This window comes from Carassius auratus, unplaced genomic scaffold (genome assembly GCF_003368295.1).
Source record: "Carassius auratus strain Wakin unplaced genomic scaffold, ASM336829v1 scaf_tig00217811, whole genome shotgun sequence".
In the NCBI taxonomy this organism is placed as follows: domain Eukaryota; kingdom Metazoa; phylum Chordata; class Actinopteri; order Cypriniformes; family Cyprinidae; genus Carassius; species Carassius auratus.
In genome coordinates, this window is record NW_020529256.1 from 108,365 (window position 1) to 129,554 (window position 21,190).

At 36.9% G+C, this 21,190-nt stretch overlaps 2 long non-coding RNA genes across 2 annotated transcripts; both read right to left on the reverse strand.

Annotated features, from left to right (window-relative positions):
- Positions 1-374: 374 nt before the first annotated feature.
- On the reverse strand, positions 375-1,506 carry LOC113103146 (uncharacterized). Its single transcript, XR_003291288.1, has 3 exons — positions 1,125-1,506; positions 858-922; positions 375-469 (listed from the first exon to the last, which is right to left on the reverse strand). It is a non-coding gene; the product is annotated as an uncharacterized LOC113103146 (long non-coding RNA).
- A 6,465-nt stretch (positions 1,507-7,971) lies between these two features.
- On the reverse strand, positions 7,972-8,698 carry LOC113103145 (uncharacterized). The gene is made up of 3 exons (XR_003291287.1): positions 8,663-8,698; positions 8,396-8,460; positions 7,972-8,007 (listed from the first exon to the last, which is right to left on the reverse strand). It is a non-coding gene; the product is annotated as an uncharacterized LOC113103145 (long non-coding RNA).
- Between the last annotated feature and the right edge of the window lie 12,492 nt (positions 8,699-21,190).

The following is a 21,190-nucleotide window of genomic DNA, read 5'->3' on the forward strand; positions in this document are numbered from 1 at the left end:
AACAAAACACATTTAATAATACATCAGATATAGGCCATAACAACAATGAAAAAAAAAAATCTATTTAATATATATCTATTTATTTTTATCACCTTTGTCTGTTCATTATCATAATAAAAAACAGTAACTTTAAACACAAAAACACACTGCTCAGTTTTTATGTAGTAAAATCTGTACCGTTAAGCGTTATCACCTTACTGCCCTGATGTAAAACATTTTCTTTTATGTGGATATTGGAAGCGAGTGAAGTATGTAATTAATATTTACAGAAAACTTTGATTTTGTGTCGAACGAGAGACCCAACTTTAGTTTCAGTTTCTTCTAGCCTAAAATGATAATTCGTTTTGGCTTGTGAATTTATATCTTTTAATTATATGTGACTGGTTGTGTGTGTGTGTGGATCAAATCACACGGAGAACAGGTGGATGGTTACTCAAGTCTTGCTTTACTGGGCCTGGGACAGACAAAACTGGGACAAACACGACCAAAAGCTGGTTAGTGTAGGCTATCAAAGCATCAACGTTGCTCAGAAATCAGCAGTGAGAGATGTGAGACTCTGCTGGATTTACATTTTTACAGAGTGATCGTGAACATAGTGGAATAAAATTCAAAATAAAACACATTAAAAGAAATAAAATGTCTCTGTTCTCATTACTTCACATAAATACAGAGAAACTATAACCTTAAGTAACCATCATTTTGCATATTTTTGTATAAATGAAATGCAGAGAAGGAACAACTAAAATGGCGCTGTTACTCTGTTAAGCACATGTGAGCATATGGCACGTGTTAATGCCAACACTTAATTCGGCTTATATTTTTACACAGAACATGACAAATGTGAATATAAAACATACCTGGGACAAACACGACCAAAAGCTGGTTAGTGTAGGCTATCAAAGCATCAACGTTGCTCAGAAATCTTAAATGAAATCAACAGATATGGAGTTCACAGGCAGGTTAACATACACACGCATCACATTTAATCATCGCAATTAACACATTTTGACTCTACTGACAGACAGGCAAATGAGGTAAACTTGTGTGTAATATTAAAGTCCAATCTTGCAATTGAAAATAATATAAACTCCGTTTATGACGCAGCGCTTATTGATGCGACTTACCAGCAGTGAGAGATGTGAGACTCTGCTGGTAATTACGTAACTCCGCCCACAATATCACGCACACAAATGCGAGTGACTCAACAGCCAGCCAATGTCGAGTTTCCCCCAATTAATGCATGAATTTAACAGAATTATTTAAACTCCGTTACATACACCCCCCTAAATTCTGCAAAATTGGGGTAGAACCAGCATTTGTAACAACTAACTATACAGTAGAGATTGAAGAAAAAAAACAAAAAAAAGGTGTGTGCAAAAGAGCTTTTTAATACAGTATGTCAGAATTAATCTCTTCCCCAGGAAGTGTGATAGAATGGAATGGTACCAGGTTCCACACTAAACACAGACTATAGGAGGTGCAGTCTACACAATCCCAGTGTTTACAAATGTATCTCTGCTCTTTAAATGTATTTTGATCCAAATTAATTCCTCAGACTCTTTCTCAGAGAGGAAAAACTCACTTCAAAGTCATTCTCTTAACATCACGGTCAACTCGTAAATATGAATCATCATTTAGAATCAGTTATTTGAAACAAAAATGTCCCTTAACAACTCCACTACAAAGTTAGTTCCTTGGAAAATAACTGGTGCATCACCGTGTGAATCACGTTCCACAATTTTCTGACTATCAATTTCACAAATAAGTCTGTTAGGAGGCTTTACTGATCTCCCTACTCGTGTAGTGATGTGGCTTGCAAATGTACTTGTAGGCTGATTGCATATGACAGAGGCAAGTCTGTCATCTGGCTCATTCAAACGACTGGGGCACTCATTTAGCTTGGTTGTAGGTGAACTGGCTGTACTCTCACCATGTTCAGGAATATGCTCAAGTTCTGCACTGTACTGATCATTTCCAGAGTTCGCAGGAGTCATCTCATCAGGAATGTCTGAAACGCCACCACAAGTGGCAACCTGCATGTCATCACTGTCTTGTGTCCCATCCATCCGCAATAACCATTCAGATGTCTTTGAAACAGGATCAGGACCATCCATCAGAGCAGAATCAAGAGCACTGCCACAGGTAGCACCAGTGGAATCTGATCGAACTGATTCTTCCTCACTATCATCCCAGGATAAGAAATTCACTGGAAGCAACAAATTACGGTGCACCACTTTCTCTTTGCCAGTCTGAACATCCCTAATCTTGTACACATTGACCTCTGGTTTCACTGACTGAACCTCATACAAAACAGAGTCCCACTTGTCCGCAACTTTCCTTTTTCCTTTCTCTCCACGGTTAGCCAGCAAGACTCTATCTCCCACTGCTAAGGGTAAACCTCTGACCTTCCGATTGTAAAGAATGGCATGGCGGTTCTGCTCTTTGAGACTGTGTTTCCGGGCAATTTCTGCTGCTGCGCTCCGATCTCTTCTCAGTGCAGTGACAAACTCATCGTGGCTGACCACCCTCTCATCGCAAAGGACATGCTGAAACATGATGTCGATTGGCAACCTTGGGATACGCCCAAACATAAGATAAAAAGGGGCGAACCCAGTGGTTTCATGCACAGTACAATTGTAACTGAAGGTCAGTGTTTTTAGAAGCTGTGGCCACCTCGCCTTGGATTTCACTGGGAGAGCTCTTATCATATTACCCAAGGTCCTATTGAAACGTTCTGCCAGACCGTTACCCATAGGGTGGTATGGTGTGGTGTGCGATTTTTTTACACCAGTCATCTCAAGCAAGTTCTTAATGATTTTGCTTTAAAAATTTGCACCCTGGTCTGAGTGTATTCTCTTTGGAAATCCATAAATGCAGAAGAGATCATTCCAAAGGCGATGGGCAACTTGCTTAGCTGACTGGTTGTGACAAGGGAAGGCATGTGCCATCTTAGAAAAATGATCTGTCACTACTAGGACATCAACGACCTTCCCTGAACTCTGTTCAGCACTCCAAAAGTCGATGCATACTAGTACCATGGGCTCAGAGGTGTGAATATGTTCAAGTGGTGCACAAGCATTTGGCTCTGGTGTTTTTCCGACAACACACCTCTTGCAGTTTTTGACATGAAGCTTGACGTCTTTACTCATCCCTGGCCAAAAGAATCTTTCAGCTGCGAGAGAGAGTGTTCTGGCACTACCCTGATGTCCAGCTGAGTCATGAACACCTTGGAGAACATCATGCTTTAGAGAATCTGGCACAACGTATTGAAAGAGTTTCTTATTCATCAGTCGATCTGTCTTTACTCCGTACAGCACACGATTACGAATCTTTAGCTTTTTCCAGTGCTTCAAAAGGCGTGTCACAGAGCCAGGTAACTTTGCTTTCTCACTCTTTGAAGGACGTTTATGTCTCAGAACATAGTCGATGGCTTTACTGACTATGTTGTCCTGCTCTTGGAGATTTGCCAGTCTGGAAAACGGGATTGCAACAGATGGATCTTCATCAGGTAGCTGGAGTGACGTAGTACTTGTCACAGGTAATGGGCTAACTCCGCCATCGCAGTGAGCACCCAGAAGAGCAGAAACTTCAACAGCACCAATGGATCCAGGACATGAGTCATTCACACCATCCTGCAGCTTGCTCTCAGTTCCATCGTCACTGGTAGCCTGCACATTCTGACAGTTGTTAGTGACACGGAAGGCATCTTGCACGGTCCCGGTAACAACACCATTCACCTCATCCAAGAGAGAAACGTATGGTTCTTTCAACAGACGATGGCTGACACAGGACTTGACGAAGGGCTCTCTGCTCAAGGCATCTGCAACAACGTTCTTCGTGCCAGGCACAAACTTCAGGTCAAAGTCATACGCAGCAAGCTTCGCCACCCATCGTTGCTCACACGCATCCAATCTTGGTTTGGTTAGAATATAGGTCAAAGGGTTATTATCAGACCATGCAGTGAAATGTCTCCCTTTTAGCCAGTGGCTAAACTTGTCACAAACTGCCCACTTTAAAGCCAGAAATTCTAGTCTATGTGCTGGGTAGTTCATCTGAGACTTGGAGAGTGTTTTGCTGGCAAAAGCAACTGGACGTGCAATTTTCTCTCCTGGGGGCACCTGAGATAACACTGCTCCTATGCCATCGAATGAAGCATCAACAGAGAGTATAAAGGCATGACTGAAATCTGGGTGTGCTAGAGTCACACTGTGCAGTAGGTCTTGCTTCAGAGTCTCAAAAGCAGTACAACACTCACTAGTCCAATCCTCGGGTGAAAGCTTCACGACACTGAGTGGTTTCCTCATCCGACCACACTTCCTCGGAGCAGTTTTCTGTGACCGATCTGACAGGAGACTGAAAAGAGGTTTTGCCTTAGAAGAACAGTCTATAATGAAATGCTGATAATATAAAACCATACCCAGGAAAGATCTGATCTTCTTTTGAGAAGGTGTTATACCATCCGCTTCCATGAGGTCTGTAGTCTGGATGTCACTGATCACCTTTACCTTTTCTGGGTCGGTCTGGACACCATTTCCAGTGACAACGTGTCCCAAGAACCTGACAGATCTCCTGAGGAACATGCACTTCTTTGGCGCAAGCTTTAAGTTGTGTTTAGACAGGCGTGAGAAAACCAATTCCAGTCGGTCAAGGGCTACTTGTTCATTGGGAGCAAAAACCATCAGATCATCCAAGTAGCATAGAAGGCTAGTGAAATTTTCATCCCCGAAAATGGACATTATCCTCATAAAGGTTGCTGGACTGTTGGTCAAACCCTGAGGTAGACGATTGTACTCATGAAGGCCGAAAGGAGAGGAAAAAGCAGTGTACTTCTTATGATCTTCAAACAAGGGGACATTATAAAAGCCAGAAGTCAAGTCCATGGTCGAAAAGAAAACGTTGCCCCCCAAAGCAGCGAGTGCATCAGCTTGGTGTGGGAGTGGGTGAGCGTCCTTCACGGTCTTCGCATTCAGCCATCTAAAATCTGTACAAATACGAAGGTCACCATTCCTTTTCCACACTTAAACAAGCGGAGATGCATATTCACTCCTTTAACTTCCATCTCATTCAAGGCAGTGCGCAGCTTATCATAGTGGCAGGGGGCTACACATCGATAAGGGAGTCGAAATGGCTTCTCGTCCACCAAATGGATTTTGTGGACAAAGTCAGTGGCTTCCCCACAATCCATTTTTCCACGTGAAAAGGTTGACTCATACTTCTCTATGAGATTCAGAAGTCTATCCTTCCACTCTTCTGACACTTCACAATCATCCAGATCCAGATCCAGCAGACCTAATTTATTTAGCACGTTTCTCCTATCAAAACTGGTCTGCACATGACTTACAGGACTTGCAGCACACTGAACGTTACTCTTCAGGGACTCGGGTGTAGACAACTCCTCCACGGCTATACAAGTGAAAACATCAACGATCTTCGCGTTTTTCTTAAGAATAATTACTTTGTCTGTAGGGTTAATTATTTTGAATGGCACCCATCTGCTGCCCCACATAGGTGTGATGACTCTCCCTATGATCACGTTCCTTGGACGACTTTTACAGAGGGTTGGCTCAACAATGACTGTGGTCCCAACAGAAACAGCTGTTGACTCTGGAAGCTGAGCCCAAGCGAGATGTTCATGATGCAGTTCAAGAGTAATTTTCTCTTTCAACTTAGCTGTCCCCACTCTATCAGGCATGTCTTCACCCTTCCATCGTTCCACATTCGAAAGTAGAGACAGGAATTGATGACATTCAACATCCTCTGAGTTAACTGTGCTGGACACAAGTCTCCAGTATCCGTCTGTCTCTTTCATTTTTTGAATCAGCCATTTGATAGCATTGCTGCCCAGAATCAAATCGTCGCTTTGGCCTGGAACTACTAAAACTGGAACAACCATTTTGCAGGCATAAACTGTGAGCTCAAGCTCATACATCAATTTTGGGGGAACACGTTGTCCGCCACAACCAATTATGACAACATCACTAGCAGGGAACTTTTGTAAATTGGGCTTATGCTGTAATAAGAGACGTTCAGCAGCCTCACTCATTGTGCACGCCATGGAGCCACTGTCAACCATAGCTTTCAATTGAAGGTCACCCCATACTGTTGCTGGTGTGTAAAACAGACTATCAATTCGCTGTACTCTGTGCGTGGTCTGAAAAATTATAGTTTTCCCTGCAGGCTCAACAGAACTAGAAAGACTATAAACTGAGGTTGGGTCATTCATACAACACTGGTTTGGAGGAATAAACTCACGATCTACACTGTCCTCCTTTGAGTGCAGATCTTCTAGTTTCCCAGCCCTTGAGAAGACAGAGATTTCACTCTCTCAGGACAAACAAAGCGGGAATGGTCAGGAGAGTGACACTGGAAGCACAACTTTCTTTCAAGACAATGTGTGAGGCCAGAATGATCAGGGCTCGAACAGACAGTGCATAGCAAGTCATTGAGGCCTTTTACTCTAGGTAGATTTACCTTGGGCTTCACACGTGAACTTGGTTCTTTGCTGGCAGACTCTTTCAACAAGACTTTTTCCAACAAACTCATGACTCGCTCCAATGCAGATGCTTCCAGAGACCTAGACTGCTGGACATCAGAAGAAACTGGATGTGCTGCAGACGACAGTTCAACTTCAGTTCTGTTCACAGGGATTCTAGTGGGTGCTGCATTCCTTACTGCAGATACAAGACTGGAATCTGACTGATATTCATTCAAAATATCTTGAACTTCCCTCACAGACCATGCGCCAATTGGTTTAGATCGAAAGGTGATGGCAAGCTCTCTACACGGACAGTGTCTGATGAACATGCGGGTTACCTCTATTCCTGGACAATCCAGTACTTTACCCTGTTCTTTCAAGCGCTCAGCAGCGACATCAACTGCACGATTTAGCCTGATCCAGTACCCGAAGGCATCCTCATCTGGTCTGGGCATGGTGGTGTAAAAGTCAGCCAATGGAAGAGGAGAGCAAGGAGCAGCTTCGAAGTGTTTCCTAAGAATACTAAAGATTGCATCAGGGTTATGCACAATGTCGATGTCACAGTTTCTTATGCCAAACTTGACCACATCCCTTGCTTTGCCTCTTAGATGGACCATAATCTCCTCCGCTTGATGCTCTTTTCTCAAATTATTGCGTTTTACATAGTCTCTCATGATATCTATCCACTCATCCAAGTCAACAGCATCAGAAACTTCTCCCCTGAAGTTAGTAGGTTCTCTCACATTTCTAGATAAGGACAACTGGCTTTGTATCAGGTCCAGCATTTGTGAAGCTGTTCCATCTGCAGTCACATTTTTGGAGGATTTATCAACTGAATGTGTGTCAACTTTATGTGCTGGGCTTATTCTGGTGACTATGTTGTCAGCAATTTGCTGACCTACCTGGCTGATTAGGTCAGTCATTTCAGTGATTGCATTTGGCGGCTGTGCATTAGGGAATGGAGTAGATGAAAACACACCCTTTTGTTCCCTTGAAGCATCTGCTGCAAAACTTGTGCATGATCCCTCACAAACTAACGGATCAGAATCTGAATTGTAACTGTCTGTGACTATATGAGCATCACCCTGTACATCAGGCCCACTGAACTGTAAAGACTTTGGCACTTTCAATAAACCCCATCCTCTACCTTTACTTCCACAGACTGGAGTGTGATAGTTATCAAAACCACTCATAATGAATATCAGTACTTGTAAAAAAAAAAATGAATACAATAAATTAAAAACCAAAAATGTGCTGTTGTCCGTATAGCAAATTGTCCTTAGTAGATATCGAAAATTGCTTAAGTGCAGTCACTGTACCAAAAAAAAAGGTTCCTGAGCAAAATTGTGTCCACCTGACTCCAGCGAAAGCTTTAAGATGAACCCTCGGCCGCTTCAGGAGCAATCTTGATTGAAGAAACAACAGGTCACGGCACCATTGTGACTGGTTGTGTGTGTGTGTGGATCAAATCACACGGAGAACAGGTGGATGGTTACTCAAGTCTTGTTTTACTGGGCCTGGGACAGACAAAACTGGGACAAACACGACCAAAAGCTGGTTAGTGTAGGCTATCAAAGCATCAACGTTGCTCAGAAATCAGCAGTGAGAGATGTGAGACTCTGCTGGATTTAAATTTTTACAGAGTGATCGTGAACATAGTGGAATAAAATTCAAAATAAAACACATTAAAAGAAATAAAATGTCTCTGTTCTCATTACTTCACATAAATACAGAGAAACTATAACCTTAAGTAACCATCATTTTGCATATTTTTGTATAAATGAAATGCAGAGAAGGAACAACTAAAATGGCGCTGTTACTCTGTTAAGCACATGTGAGCATATGGCACGTGTTAATGCCAACACTTAATTCGGCTTATATTTTTACACAGAACATGACAAATGTGAATATAAAACATACCTGGGACAAACACGACCAAAAGCTGGTTAGTGTAGGCTATCAAAGCATCAACGTTGCTCAGAAATCTTAAATAAAATCAACAGATACGGAGTTCACAGGCAGGTTAACATACACACGCATCACATTTAATCATCGCAATTAACACATTTTGACCCTACTGACAGACAGGCAAATGAGGTAAACTTGTGTGTAATATTAAAGTCCAATCTTGCACTTGAAAATAATATAAACTCCGTTTATGACGCAGCGCTTATTGATGCGACTTACCAGCAGTGAGAGATGTGAGACTCTGCTGGTAATTACGTAACTCCGCCCACAATATAACGCACACAAATGCGAGTGACTCAACAGCCAGCCAATGTCGAGTTTCCCCCAATTAATGCATGAATTTATAATATTTTCTAAATACTGTTAAATTTAAAGGATTTGTTGTGGAGGGAGGGGAACTTAAATAGCCTGACTATGTTTACATTGTTTATTATTATTATTATTATTTATCATATATTTATTTGACCCTCTAACCTTAGCATTCACTATTCTAAATCTACTCTTAAAAAAAAATAAAAATACTAGATCGGGACTCCGAAGGGCGTTTCGCAAATCATTTGAGATCAGGACTTCGGAGTGAGTTTGCAAAACATTTAATAGATCGGGACTCCGAAGCGCCTTTCACGAATCATTTGAGATCACTTCGAGTGAGTTTGCAAACGATTTGATTCTGATCGGGACTCCGAAGCGCGTTTCCCGAATCACTCCCACCCAGCAATGCCTTGTTGAAAAGACATCGAAAAGACATCATTGGCAGACATCGTTAAAATGTCCATCTTAATTCTAAAGCCTTACATTTAATTTCAAGAATAAATTAATTATTAGGCTATTTAAAAATGTAATTATAGGCCTATTATTAGCCTATTAATAATTACTCTCAAAATAGGACAACTGACAAAAAAGTAACAACAAAACACATTTAATAATACGTCAGATATAGGCCATAACAACAACAACGAAAAAAAAATATTTAAGATATATATTTATTTTTATCACCTTTGTCTGTACTTTATTATAATAAAAAACAGTAATTTTAAACACGAACACACACTGCTCAGTTTTTATGTAGTAAAATCTGTACCGTTAAGCGTTATCACCTTACTGCCCTGATGTAAAACATTTTCTTTTATGTGGATATTGGAAGCGTGAAGTATGTAAATAATATTTACAGAAAACTTTGATTTTGTGTCGAATGAGAGACCCAACTTTAGTTTCAGTTTCTTCTATCCTAAAATGAAAATTCGTTTTGGCTTGTGAATTTATATCTTTTAATTATATTTTCTAAATACTGTTAAATTTAAAGGATTTGTTGTGGAGGGAGGGGAACTTAAATAGCCTGACTATGTTTACATTGTTTATTATTATTATTATTATTTATCATATATTTATTTGACCCTCTAACCTTAGCATTCACTATTCTAAATCTACTCTTAAAAAAAATAAGAATACTACATCGGGACACCAAAGGGCGTTTCGCAAATCATTTGAGATCAGGACTTCTGAGTGAGTTTGCAAAATATTTGATTCAGATCGGGACTCCGAATCGCGTTTCGCGAATTATTTGAGATCAGGACTTCGGAGTGAGTTTGCAAAACATTTAATAGATCGGGACTCCGAAGCGCCTTTCACGAATCATTTGAGATCACTTCGGAGTGAGTTTGCAAAATATTTGATTCAGATCGGGACTCCGAAGCGCGTTTCCCGAATCACTCCCACCCAGCAATGCCTTGTTGAAAAGACATCAAAAAGATGTCATTGGCAGACATCGTTATAATGTCCATCTTAATTCTAAAGCCTTACATTTAATTTCAAGAATAAATTAATTATTAGGCTATTTAAAAATGTAATTATAGGCCTATTATTAGCCTATTAATAATTACTCTCAAAATAGGACAACTGACAAAAAAGTAACAACAAAACACATTTAATAATACGTCAGATATAGGCCATAACAACAACAACGAAAAAAAAATATTTAAGATATATATTTATTTTTATCACCTTTGTCTGTACTTTATTATAATAAAAAACAGTAATTTTAAACACGAACACACACTGCTCAGTTTTTATGTAGTAAAATCTGTACCGTTAAGCGTTATCACCTTACTGCCCTGATGTAAAACATTTTCTTTTATGTGGATATTGGAAGCGTGAAGTATGTAAATAATATTTACAGAAAACTTTGATTTTGTGTCGAATGAGAGACCCAACTTTAGTTTCAGTTCACCCGATTCGAACGTTATCACTCGATTGAATGGGGCGTTATCAGCGGTTATCAGCCCATAGAAATGGGCCAGGAGGGGCCTCCTGTAACTACTAGTAGGCTCAGAAGGCCGTGATCATCCATCCAAATGGTTGATCACCCACAAATATACAAGAGAAGACTCCAGATCCAATCCCAGAATTCCTGCTCACCTGTAATCGGAAGTCTACTGGACGAATGCGGCAACGTTGCGATATTTCCTGCTTAATATTTTCAGGTAAGACTATTAAAATTATAAAACTGAGCATTTAAACTGTAATGGAAAACAATACATACACTCGTATTGCGTGTCATGATTGTTGACATGAGATAACCGTATTGCGATGTGTCTGCAAACGTTATTAGCGTGTTGTTATGTTAAGGTTGCATGTTTTATTATGTGAGCATTAACGTTGCTAATATGAGTTTGTATTTACGTCTGAAGCTAATGGGGGAATTAAGTTTCTAGTTAAACTGTCAACATGACTTTTGCTATTGTGTATGCTCGATAACTCCTCACTGAAGCCAGATCATAGGCTTAATGTAACCCATATCGACTTGAGGGAAATATTAAACACAAGACGTATTTTACGACTGTTTGGAATCATTGGGATCTTGACTAGAGTGTAAAATAAAGTTCTGTGGGTTTGAACAAAGCTTGTCTGGATTTGATCCCATATCAGGAAGCTTTGGATCTGTCTATCTGTCTGTCTGTCTGTCTTTCTCTTTCTTTCTCACTCTCTAAAGCTTGCTACCTGTATATATATATATATATATATATATATATATATATATATATATATATATATATATATATATACAGCATACATTTATACATTTCCCTTTACAGCATACATTTCCAGCTGGTTGCAAGGACTTCTGTGGCAACTTTATTACTTTTATTACTATGTCTTTGTTGAACTATCCAAAATTTGGTTTTGGGCTGTTTAGAATTTATTGTTCACAAATCTGTCTTGTGCAAGTTTCTCTCTGTTTGTGTTTTAGGTTGAAGATGGCCGAGAGAGGTTAGCCTTACAGTTGCTGATCTAGAAGCATTAGGCAAGAGTGTCTGAGAACGATGGTGTGATCTGCAACACAGTCTTTTTTTTATTACTGATTTATTACTGACTATCTATTTCTTTATTTGTTGTTATGCGACAAGAGAGAACTCCCATTAATGGGAATCAAAAGGAAACCCTGAAATCATTTTTTGAGGATGGAATGACATGAGTTTGTTCTGAATTAATACCAAGAGCTGCATCAACTACTGGTTTGGACACCAGTGTCGTAGAAATAAGGTTTACTTTTGTGCCACACTAACAAACATCATGTCAAATAAATATATCATTCTGCTGCACTGTTTGTATAAATGATGTGTTTTGTTAATATTCGGTTTAATTGCTGTAATACCCTTTTACTATTTTTTTGTTTTTCAGAACTGGATTGGTAATTATAAAAGATCACAAATGACTAATGCTTCGTCTGAGCCCGTCCATCAAAGGCCAAAGTTCACATTAGAGAGCTGTCGCATTACAATCATTTTTATAGGGACATATTCAAAAACAAAGGTGAGAAACAAAATTTAAAGACTGTTTTTATTTTTTTTATACTAAATTGTTTCTTTTCATACATGGTGGCCTTGTTGACATAAGGTTTATGAGGGTCATGAAGCGTCATGAAACAGATTTTCATGATAGTATTTGGGAAGTACTTCACTCAAATTGCATTCATCAGTTTAAGAATGCTGAGTGTATTTAAAACAATCATCAGGTCATCTACTTTACACCTTATCTTGTTTTTACAGAGTTTTTACAGATAAATGGTTTTCACAACCCAAGTACTGATTGCGTTGTATGAATTTACTTTAAAAAGGAGATGCTGACTCTAATGCGTTAAGTTTTCTGTGCATCTATTTTTTCCTCAGGCACAATGAATGATATTAAGGGCAGGTGCGCCACATTGGGGGAAGATGCAAAGCAGAAATACATCCAGGAGGCAGCAGCACTGAGGGCACATGGGCAGACACAGGACCTAAACCCTGAGGTGAGGGATGCCCAAATTACAATGGACTTAAAGAAGCTGAAGTTAGAGGTTCATTTGCTAAGCATTAGTGGTATTCTTAAAGTATTAGATTGAAAGGTGATCAACAGCAATTGTGGTGTGAGCAAAACATTGTGTTAGAAAACTGGATAGTTTATGTCTAGTTTTTATCATAATTTCAAATGAGTTTGTTACAAAAATATTCCAAGGCTATCAACATCAAATATTCTCTCTCACATTGAAGAAATTGTCAAAGACTCATACCACCATCTCAAACTGGAGGTAGCTGAAGAACAAAGTGGTCATGAGATTTCTTAAATTAAAAGTTAGTTACCCCTCTGTCTCAGGTTTGATTTACATCCATTTCTGAAACGAAAAACCCTAAAGCCACTTTCTGAAATGGAACTCAGGAAAACCTGCTTTTATCTTATGATTTATTATCAGCAAGATCTGAGATCAATTGATGTGCAATACCCACATATTCCTTTGGCAACAGTTAAAAATGAACACGCTGCCTTTGAGATGTTGCTTTAAATATAGTGATGAGTAAACTAACTGGCTTGACTTTCAAAATATTTGTGTTTTTCCTTTGGTAGATGGAGGCAATTTGTGCTGTGTCTGCCACGTCCATGATGATAAGAAGAAGAATGCAAGAAAGATGTGGCGTTCATGGTCTCAGTGCACCGTGTGCCAATCATGGTCACACAAAGCATGTGGCTTTAAAAAGAACATGTGCCTTCACTGTCAGGGTCAAGACACCATGCAAACACCCTGAAGATGTATCTTGTTACTTGTTTGGGTTATTTTTACTGTGTTGACGGCCCCCAACCCATCCATACAAACACACACACACAATACATACACATGCTGCAAATTTATTGTAATGACCACACTTCACACGTAAGAAGAAAATTGTGATCTTTTTGTTATTTTCATTCACCCCAATTTTTATTTATTGTTGTTTGTTGGCACCATCAATGTGGTCTCCTTTATACAGGACTTGTGTGGGGACCAATAAAGTTATATTGTACTGAATTGAGTCTACATGTGTATATATATATATATATATATATATATATATATATATATATATATATATATATATATATATACACACACACCTGTTTCATCATTGGTTCAGTAGGGCTGGGTTTTAGCAAGGACCTCACCATAATATTCACAACAGTGGGTCAGAGTATGATTTCATGTTATGATTAGATGCTTCACATAAGTTTACATTTTTTCACAGTTTTGCTGTCACTAGGAGATGCTTGGCACAAAAATATATTGAAAAGATGGTTACTGGTACTTGTAGAAACTTTGGTATATAGTTGAACACTACAATTTATTTATTTTAAATTTAAATGGTTTATATGGCATTGCTTACTTCCACTCTGAAGTATTTTCTTCACAATTACTGTTACGCTTTTATTTTAATGATAAACATTTAAGAGAAAATGTGAAGGGTATCATTTTATCTGTGTTAAGGATATCAATTGTTTCTCCTTGGATTCAGATAAGTAAAGTTTATTGTCAGTTTATGTGAGGGAGGACTGGTGTGTTCCACTTTTGTTTGCAGTTGTCTGCCGTGGGTAGACTACATTTCAATTCAAAGTGCTGTCGGTCACAATTATATTTATTATATATAATTAATTATACATTTTAAATCTGATTAGTTTATCTGGTTTGCAAATTAGGGTTGTAAAATTATATATTTACTGAACATATAAAATATCTAGTATAGCCAAACTATTAATTACATTGCATCTAGATGAATGCAAAGAAATTAATTGACATGCTTTCAAACATGCTTTTTAAATGACACATGAGTTTTGGTAACAGACTGAGAAAACATTTAACCATCTTCTGACTTCTGAGTGAGTTTGCAAAATATTTGATTCAGATCGGGACTCCAAATCGCGTTTCGCGAATTATTTGAGATCAGGACTTCGGAGTGAGTTTGCAAAACATTTAATAGATCGGGACTCCGAATCGCGTTTCGCCAATTATTTGAGATCAAGACTTCAGAGTGAGTTTGCAAAACATTTGATAGATCGGGACTCCGAAGCGCATTTCGCGAATCATTTGAGAGCACTTCGGAGTGAGTTTGCAAAAGATTTGATTCAGATCGGGACTCCTAAGCGACTTCGCGAATTATTTGGGATCAGGAATTTGGAGTGAGTTTGCAAAACATTTGATTCAGATCGGGACTCCGAAGCACGTTTGGCGAATCACTCCCACCCAGCAATACCTTGTTGAAAAGCCATCAAAATGACGTCATTGTCAGACGTAGTTAAAATGACCATCTTAATTCTAAAGCCTTACATTTAATTTCAAGAATAAATTAATTATTAGGCTAAGTAAAATTTTAATTAAAGGCCTTTAATTAGCCTATTAATAATTAATCTCAAAATAAGACAACTGACAAAAAAAGTAACAACAAAACACATTTAATAATACATCAGATATAGGCCATAACAACAATGAAAAAAAAATCTATTTAATATATATCTATTTATTTTTATCACCTTTGTCTGTTCATTATCATAATAAAAAACAGTAACTTAAACACAAACACACACTGCTCAGTTTTTATGTAGTAAAATCTGTACCGTTAAGCGTTATCACCTTACTGCCCTGATGTAAAACATTTTCTTTTATGTGGATATTGGAAGCGAGTGAAGTATGTAAATAATATTTACAGAAAACTTTGATTTTGTGTCGAATGAGAGACCCAACTTTAGTTTCAGTTTCTTCTAGCCTAAAATGATAATTCGTTTTGGCTTGTGAATTTATATCTTTTAATTATATTTTCTCAATACTGTTAAATTTAAAGGATTTGTTGTGGAGGGAGGGGAACTTAAATAGCCTGACTATGTTTACATTGTTTATTATTATTATTATTATTTATCATATATTTATTTGACCCTCTAACCTTAGCATTCACTATTCTAAATCTACTCTTAAAAAATATAAAAAATACTACATCGGGACTCCGAAGGGCGTTTCGCAAATCATTTGAGATCAGGACTTCTGAGTGAGTTTGCAAAATATTTGATTCAGATCGGGACTCCGAATCGCCTTTCACGAATCATTTGAGATCACTTCGGAGTGAGTTTGCAAACGATTTGATTCAGATCGGGACTCCAAAGCGGTTTCCCGAATCACTCCCACCCAGCAATGCCTTGTTGAAAAGACATCAAAAAGATGTCATTGGCAGACATCGTTAAAATGTCCATCTTAATTCTAAAGCCTTACATTTAATTTCAAGAATAAATTAATTATTAGGCTATTTAAAAATGTAATTATAGGCCTATTATTAGCCTATTAATAATTACTCTCAAAATAGGACAACTGACAAAAAAGTAACAACAAAACACATTTAATAATACGTCAGATATAGGCCATAACAACAACAATGAAAAAAAATCTATTTAATATATATCTATTTATTTTTATCACCTTTGTCTGTTCATTATCATAATAAAAAACAGTAACTTTAAACACAAACACACACTGCTCAGTTTTTATGTAGTAAAATCTGTACCATTAAGCGTTATCACCTTACTGCCCTGATGTAAAACATTTTCTTTTATGTGGATATTGGAAGCGAGTGAAGTATGTAAATAATATTTACAGAAAACTTTGATTTTGTGTCGAATGAGAGACCCAACTTTAGTTTCAGTTTCTTCTAGCCTAAAATGATAATTCGTTTTGGCTTGTGAATTTATATCTTTTAATTATATTTTCTAAACACTGTTAAATTTAAAGGATTTGTTGTGGAGGGAGGGGAACTTAAATAGCCTGACTATGTTTACATTGTTTATTATTATTATTATTATTTATCATATATTTATTTGACCCTCTAACCTTAGCATTCACTATTCTAAATCTACTCTTAAAAAAAATAAAAATACTACATCGGGACTCCGAAGGGCGTTTCGCAAATCATTTGAGATCAGGACTTCTGAGTGAGTTTGCAAAATATTTGATTCAGATCGGGACTCCGAATCGCGTTTCGCGAATTATTTGAGATCAGGACTTCGGAGTGAGTTTGCAAAACATTTAATAGATCGGGACTCCGAAGCGCCTTTCACGAATCATTTGAGATCACTTCGGAGTGAGTTTGCAAAATATTTGATTCAGATCGGGACTCCGAATCGCGTTTCGCGAATTATTTGAGATCAGGACTTCGGAGTGAGTTTGCAAAACATTTAATAGATCGGGACTCCAAAGCGCCTTTCACGAATCATTTGAGATCACTTCGGAGTGAGTTTGCAAAAGATTTGATTCAGATCGGGACTCCGAAGCGCGTTTCGCGAATTATTTGAGATCAGGACTTTGGAGTGAGTTTGCAAAACATTTAATAGATCGGGACTCGGAAGCGCCTTTCACGAATCATTTGAGATCACTTCGGAGTGAGTTTGCAAACGATTTGATTCAGATCGGGACTCCAAAGCGCGTTTCCCGAATCACTCCCACCCAGCAATGCCTCCTTGAAAAGACATCAAAAAGATGTCATTGGCAGACATCGTTAAAATGTCCATCTTAATTCTAAAGCCTTACATTTAATTTCTAGAATAAATTAATTATTAGGCTATTTAAAAATGTAATTATAGGCCTATTATTAGCCTATTAATAATTACTCTCAAAATAGGACAACTGACAAAAAAGTAACAACAAAACACATTTAATAATACCTCAGATATAGGCCATAACAACAACAACGAAAAAAAAATATTTAAGATATATATTTATTTTTATCACCTTTGTCTGTACTTTATTATAATAAAAAACAGTAATTTTAAACACAAACACACACTGCTCAGTTTTTATGTAGTAAAATCTGTACCATTAAGCGTTATCACCTTACCGCCCTAATGTAAGGAATTATTATTATTATTATGTAAAACATTTTCTTTTATGTGGATACTGGAAGCGAGTGAAGTAGGTAAATAATATTAACAGAAAAAATTGATTTTGTGTCGAATGAGAGACCCAACTTTAGTTTCAGTTTCATTCTAGCCTAAAATGATCATTCGTTTTGGCTTGTGAATTTATATATTTTAATTATATTTTCTAAATACTGTTAAATTTAAAGGATTTGTTGTGGAGGTAGGGGAACTTAAATAGCCTGACTATGTTTACATTGTTTATTATTATTATTATTTTTATTTATCATATATTTATTTGACCCTCTAACCTTAGCATTCACTATTCTAAATCTACTCTTTAAAAAAAAAAAAAAAAACTAGATCGAGACTCCGAAGGGCGTTTCGCAAATCATTTGACATCAGGACTTCTGAGTGAGTTTGCAAAATATTTGATTCAGATCGGGACTCCGAATCGCGTTTCGCCAATTATTTGAGATCAAGACTTCAGAGTGAGTTTGCAAAACATTTGATAGATCGGGACTCCGAAGCGCATTTCGCGAATCATTTGAGAGCACTTCGGAGTGAGTTTGCAAAAGATTTGATTCAGATCGGGACTCCTAAGCGACTTTCGCGAATTATTTGGGATCAGGAATTTGGAGTGAGTTTGCAAAACATTTGATTCAGATCGGGACTCCGAAGCACGTTTGGCGAATCACTCCCACCCAGCAATACCTTGTTGAAAAGCCATCAAAATGACGTCATTGTCAGACGTAGTTAAAATGACCATCTTAATTCTAAAGCCTTACATTTAATTTCAAGAATAAATTAATTATTAGGCTAAGTAAAATTTTAATTAAGGCCTTTAATTAGCCTATTAATAATTAATCTCAAAATAAGACAACTGACAAAAAAAGTAACAACAAAACACATTTAATAATACATCAGATATAGGCCATAACAACAACAATGAAAGAAAAATCTATTCAATATATATCTATTTATTTTTATCACCTTTGTCTGTTCATTATCATAATAAAAAACAAGTAACTTTAAACACAAACACACACTGCTCAGTTTTTATGTAGTAAAATCTGTACCGTTAAGCGTTATCACCTTACTGCCCTGATGTAAAACATTTTCTTTTATGTGGATATTGGAAGCGAGTGAAGTATGTAAATAATATTTACAGAAAACTTTGATTTTGTGTCGAATGAGAGACCCAACTTTAGTTTCAGTTTCTTCTAGCCTAAAATGATAATTCGTTTTGGCTTGTGAATTTATATCTTTTAATTATATTTTCTCAATACTGTTAAATTTAAAGGATTTGTTGTGGAGGGAGGGGAACTTAAATAGCCTGACTATGTTTACATTGTTTATTATTATTATTATTATTTATCATATATTTATTTGACCCTCTAACCTTAGCATTCACTATTCTAAATCTACTCTTAAAAAATATAAAAATACTACATCGGGACTCCGAAGGGCGTTTCGCAAATCATTTGAGATCAGGACTTCTGAGTGAGTTTGCAAAATATTTGATTCAGATCGGGACTCCGAATCGCGTTTCGCGAATTATTTGAGATCAGGACTTCGGAGTGAGTTTGCAAAACATTTAATAGATCGGGACTCCGAAGCGCCTTTCACGAATCATTTGAGATCACTTCGGAGTGAGTTTGCAAACGATATGATTCAGATCGGGACTCCAAAGCGCGTTTCCCGAATCACTCCCACCCAGCAATGCCTTGTTGAAAAGACATCAAAAAGATGTCATTGGCAGACATCGTTAAAATGTCCATCTTAATTCTAAAGCCTTACATTTAATTTCAAGAATAAATTAATTATTAGGCTATTTAAAAATGTAATTATAGGCCTATTATTAGCCTATTAATAATTACTCTCAAAATAGGACAACTGACAAAAAAGTAACAACAAAACACATTTAATAATACGTCAGATATAGGCCATAACAACAACAACGAAAAAAAAAATATTTAAGATATATATTTATTTTTATCACCTTTGTCTGTACTTTATTATAATAAAAAACAGTAATTTTAAACACAAACACACACTGCTCAGTTTTTATGTAGTAAAATCTGTACCATTAAGCGTTATCACCTTACTGCCCTAATGTAAGGAATTATTATTATTATTATGTAAAACATTTTCTTTTATGTGGATACTGGAAGCGAGTGAAGTAGGTAAATAATATTAACAGAAAAAAATTGATTTTGTGTCGAATGAGAGACCCAACTTTAGTTTCAGTTTCATTCTAGCCTAAAATGATCATTCGTTTTGGCTTGTGAATTTATATATTTTAATTATATTTTCTAAATACTGTTAAATTTAAAGGATTTGTTGTGGAGGTAGGGGAACTTAAATAGCCTGACTATGTTTACATTGTTTATTATTATTATTATTTTTATTTATCATATATTTATTTGACCCTCTAACCTTAGCATTCACTATTCTAAATCTACTATTTAAAAAAAAAAAAAAAAACTAGATCGAGACTCAGAAGGGCGTTTCGCAAATCATTTGACATCAGGACTTCTGAGTGAGTTTGCAAAATATTTGATTCAGATCGGGACTCCGAATCGCGTTTCGCCAATTATTTGAGATCAAGACTTCAGAGTGAGTTTGCAAAACATTTGATAGATCGGGACTCCGAAGCGCATTTCGCGAATCATTTGAGAGCACTTCGGAGTGAGTTTGCAAAAGATTTGATTCAGATCGGGACTCCTAAGCGACTTTCGCGAATTATTTGGGATCAGGAATTTGGAGTGAGTTTGCAAAACATTTGATTCAGATCGGGACTCCAAAGCACGTTTGGCGAATCACTCCCACCCAGCAATACCTTGTTGAAAAGCCATCAAAATGACGTCATTGTCAGACATCGTTATAATGTCCATCTTATTTCTAAAGCCTTACATTTAATTTCAAGAATAAATTAATTATCAGGATATTTAAAAATTTAATTATAGGCCTATTATTAGCCTATTAATAATTACTCTCAAAAAAAGGACAACTGACAAAAAAGTAACAACAAAACACATTTAATAATACATCAGATATAGGCCATAACAACAACAATGAAAGAAAAATCTATTCAATATATATCTATTTATTTTTATCACCTTTGTCTGTTCATTATCACAATAAAAAACAGTAACTTTAAACACAAACACACACTGCTCAGTTTTTATGTAGTAAAATCTGTACCGTTAAGCGTTATCACCTTACTGCCCTGATGTAAAACATTTTCTTTTATGTGGATATTGGAAGCGAGTGAAGTATGTAAATAATATTTACAGAAAACTTTGATTTTGTGTCGAATGAGAGACCCAACTTTAGTTTCAGTTTCTTCTAGCCTAAAATGATAATTCGTTTTGGCTTGTGAATTTATATCTTTTAATTATATTTTCTCAATACTGTTAAATTTAAAGGATTTGTTGTGGAGGGAGGGGAACTTAAATAGCCTGACTATGTTTACATTGTTTATTATTATTATTATTATTTATCATGTATTTATTTGACCCTCTAACCTTAGCATTCACTATTCTAAATCTACTCTTAAAAAATATAAAA